We start from the raw sequence: 4,683 nt of genomic DNA, 5'->3' as shown, positions 1-4,683 counted from the left end.
ACCATTGTGATAAATCTGTCTCAATCGATGTGTTTTGAATTCAAAGGAAAAATAAAAATGTTACTACTATCCAAAAACAACCGCAAATCCGTCATCCAAGATTTCTACTTATTTGTCTACCAAAGAGAGGTCAAGGACCTCACTTCGAGTTCTTTACAAACCAAGCTTAAACATTTTCAAGATCGAAGCTCCCGTGAACGTCCAAGGGAATCACGCCACTCCAAATTCTACTAACTGCCACCAAAGCTTGAACGTCCAATCCATTGTCCACATTGGAATGGAAAACTTAATAACAAATAAAATGTATTAAACCCACATTTTTAAAAGCGGCGTCCTTCGAAATATTCAGCATTTCAGTTAGATTAAAATGGTTAAGTGTCAAAGTTATAGGATAAACCCCACATATATTTATATAAAATTATAAAAGGGTTTAGATTAAAATGGTTAAGTGTCAAAATTATATGATCAACCTCATATTTTATATATATATATATATATAATTATAATTATAAAAGGATATTTCACAAAGTAATGTTTTTTGGTTTTTTAGATATTAATTTTTATTTTTAATTACATTAAAGGCATTTTTTCAATGGTCTTTGATGTGCAGACACTGTTCATTGCAGTGAATAGTGAGCTTACATTTCATCCTCCTTTATCCTATTACAATATGACATGTGGATTGATATCTTGCCCTTATGTGAACGACATTGTTGGGCTTGTAGGCATTGCTCAACTGGCGTGCAAACCTACTTTGATAAACTCAGCTCTCAACATATGTGTGTTCTGGAATTACACATTCACGACAACAACCTCTTCACTGGCCTATTCACCAACAATGAATCATTAGGAGCCACGCTAGAATTTTTCTCTCATATTTTATACAATGGAGGACTGCACCATGGAAGGATGGTTGTACACGATACATCCCAAACGCTTGAGATTGCATTCTTCTCGCAAGAAGTATTTTATGCTGCACATGAATACTCTCATTTGCTTCTAGTCCCCACCCACATACACCAAAGATGAACATATAAAAATAATGCATATCATCCCATGCATACGTGTTGTAGACAATGGAAGGGAGAATGTTCATAGAAAATTCCTTTTTGTTTTTACTTTATATGATTCCTCTAATCATGATCATAACCTTAAGATGGGAGTAAGGAGTTCAGAAGAGGCTGTCAGGTGGATGCATTTTTAAAAAGAAGCTACTTTATAGGCCCAACCCTATCAAGAAGACGTGCTTTTAATTTATTCTAAGAATAGGAGGTTCTCTTCTAGGTGTAGTACTAGAAAGGAGTCTTCCCTCGTCAAAACAACTACAAATTTGGGGGATTGGATTAGATGATTGTTTATAATGCAACCAACAACTGATGTTGCTTAAACTTCACCATGGAGAATTTTTGGTTGTGAAAATGGATTGTGATTATTTGAAAATGCAAGAGATAGAGAATTTAAAAGAAAGTGTTGGGGTGATCATCGAGCAGTGATGGCAATTGGTGTTGTGGATGCAACCTGTGAATCAATATTTGTGACTGTTATGGCTCTTGGGACCTCAAGATTAGAGTGGGATTTTTTTTCTCTCTGTTGTAAAGTTATTGAACACTTGAATGGTCACATAGACATTGTTCACAAGAAGTTCCACAATAACTCACTTCCTTGTACAGGGGATTAACACCAAGATATTTGTTGCTACTTCGTTACTAGAGAATATAGGATGATGGTTCCTATGTAATACTTTATCATTTTGAGGAGCATAGGAAGTGTCCATCGTGTCATGGCTTTGTGCATGCCTGCATAAAAGGTGGAGGATATGTAATATCACCATTGACTCATCCCCAACAACATGCATCTTTAGTTTTGAAACACATACTAGCTGTAGATTGGAAATATTATTTACTATCTTCTTGTGGAAGGAATACAACTCTTAAAATGCTTGGGCGCATTGCAGCCATGAGGGAAATGTTCAAGGCAAAACTAGTAAATTATCCATGTTATGAGTTATCATCATGTGAGCTAATTAATGAAAATGAAACAATGAAAATGGATGGAAGACATGTAAAAGAGGACACAAGTCCAATGGCAGAAGAAAAAAAAAGCTTTGATGTTACATTCCAAGTACATGATACTTCCCTTCAAGCAAATAATTCAACTGATGCATTCCTTTGATTTAGTGATGCAATGGATGAATTCATTGATGTACCATAAGACTCAAACCATATATCATCTACACTAGATTCAACTAAGAACTATTTATTTATTTGATAATCGTGAAATCCCTATAGGCGACTCATTCAATGGTTTACCTACAAGCACCAACTCATTCATAGGTTTACCTACAAGCACCTTTGAAATGGGTGTGGTTCATGTGAATCCCAATGTTGACTTGGATCTTGGTCTCATCTACGATATTGGAATGGATGACTACGTTAGCTTTCTATGTAGCCTTAATTACACAACAAAGAAAATTCATATTCAGACAAGGAATGCAACATCCTACCCCAAATTATGCTTTTCTCTTGGAGATCTCAACTACCCATCATTATCCGTCGTGTTTAAGTTGCGTAGTTTGGTTCATATGACAAGGAGAACCATGACAAATGTTGGAGGAGCACCATGTGTATATGAAATGGTAGTGGAGAGCCCTAGAATCATAAATATAACAGTGGAACCGACAACACTTGCCTTCAAAAAACAAAATGAGAAGGCAACTTATACAATGAGATTTGAAAGAAAAATAACAACATACAACAAATCTAAAGGGCGTTAAGATTTTGGTCAAATATCATGGAAATACATGAAGCGAAGAAGGCAAGTCATTCCCAGTCCAGTGGCCAAAGCCTTCGATGTTCCTTTTCAACTTTAGGAGAAATTGCTAGTTTATTTCTTGAGATATTAAAATACCTAGAAAAAACATGTATAAGAATCTTATTCAAGTTAGTTAATAAGCATGTTATATTCTAAAAGGTGTACTTTATTATATTATTGAGAGGTGATTTTGGAGAAGAAATATGAGATTAAGGTTAAAATTCTAGTTAAAAGATATTTTTTAATAATAAATGTAAATATTCACGGGGTGTAGAATAGATGGTGATAGGGTGTATTGTTAACTCACTTCGTGATGTGAAGGTCATTGATTAGAAACTCTGATGGCTTAGATGCCCCTCGGTTGTACTTTCACAAGCCATAGGTCAAGCCTAAAGTATTCTCTAGAGAACTTAGACAACTTGACAAACAAAAAATAAAATAATAAATGCAAATAAAATTTAAATTACGGAAGGGATGACTCTAAAATGAAAGGGGGATTCTCTTATAAAGGTAACATGATATCATGTTATATATTGGATACATTAAAAGTTTGTAGTCATCGAAAAAAAGATAAGTGAGAACCATGAGGGAAATTACATTAATGTCAAGTTGGAAAATGAATTATTAATTCCAGAGCCAAACATAATTGAGAATACATATGATTCTTATTTCAAAGTACAATATGAAATACAAAGTTTAAAGTAATAATTAATAATTATGAATGTATATTCAATTTTAGAAGTATGTTTAAAGAAGCAGTGAAGATAATTCTCATTTTTCCATGGCTTGGAACACTAGGTACATTCATGTTAAACATGAAGGAAATGTTTCTTCATATTTCCCTATAAGTGTAGAAATTTTGAATAATATGACACATATTCACAGAGATTATCCTAATTATACAGTTATAAGTGGAACATGCATAATACATAACCTCCTCTATGTTGATCATCAATGTACAGAAGCAGAAACATTCACAGGCTTGCATAGAAGCATCAATCACACATATCAACATAGTATTTTCTCGGGGAAAGCATCTCGCTAAAAACCCCAACTATCTGTATATTATAGTGATTGAATAATGTAACAATACATAGTACAATACTCCTCACAAGTACTCAGTACTATCTCCACATGCTACACACAATACAACTCAGATCTGATCTCCAAATCTCCCCCGCTGCTTGCCTGCCTCCACAGCTCAATACCTGCTCAAGAATGAATGCGAATGGTTTACCAAACTCGTATTTAACCTCCAAAGAATCACTCAAACTGGGAAAGACGTGAGCAGAGGATATAATACTTAGTATTGGCCAATTCATTGGCATACTCAATCCCTTTGATTGTGCAAATCCTCATGCACAACTATAGTCACAACTGATAGCAATATGATCCTCTAACCCCTGTCCCTGTTGAACTGAACATGCACTGACATGCAACTGAGTTAACTGATGTATTCTATAGTTGCATTATGAGCTAATAATTAGTTTAACAACTCATCATTAGTCTATTTGCAGTTAGACTAATTACAACTAGCTTAACCAAGTTAAATTGAACACAACTCCATCAACTCTACAATCAACTCCACCAAACTCAACCGATTGAGTTCTAACTGAAGTCATGCATGCAACAACTCAACTGACCCACAAAGAAAGCGTACTTCCTTCTGACAGCTACATGTGCCACATCTGTAGCTCAAACTGAAGTGCTCCAAGAGAATAAGATCAAGTTTATAGTCCAAATATTATTATGAGACAATAATATTTGACTTTTCTATTTTTGACAGCCAGTCTAAAAATAGACTTTGATCACTCCTGCTGTGATCACTCCTGCTGTGGTCACTCCTGCTGTGATCATCCCTGCTATGGTCAC

General features: G+C 34.9%; 1 pseudogene; it reads left to right on the top strand.

The window, feature by feature from the left end:
• The first annotated feature begins 901 nt into the window (after positions 1-901).
• Positions 902-2,172, top strand: LOC149241113 (protein ENHANCED DISEASE RESISTANCE 2-like; annotated as a pseudogene).
• The last annotated feature ends 2,511 nt before the right edge of the window (positions 2,173-4,683 follow it).

The sequence above is a fragment of the Pinus tabuliformis genome, chromosome 8 (genome assembly GCF_031772625.1).
Source record: "Pinus tabuliformis cultivar Carrire ecotype Pingquan chromosome 8, CPIR1, whole genome shotgun sequence".
NCBI lineage: Eukaryota > Viridiplantae > Streptophyta > Pinopsida > Pinales > Pinaceae > Pinus > Pinus tabuliformis.
Note: the sequence above shows the minus strand (reverse complement) of the source record. Positions and strands in the feature narration are given on the sequence as shown.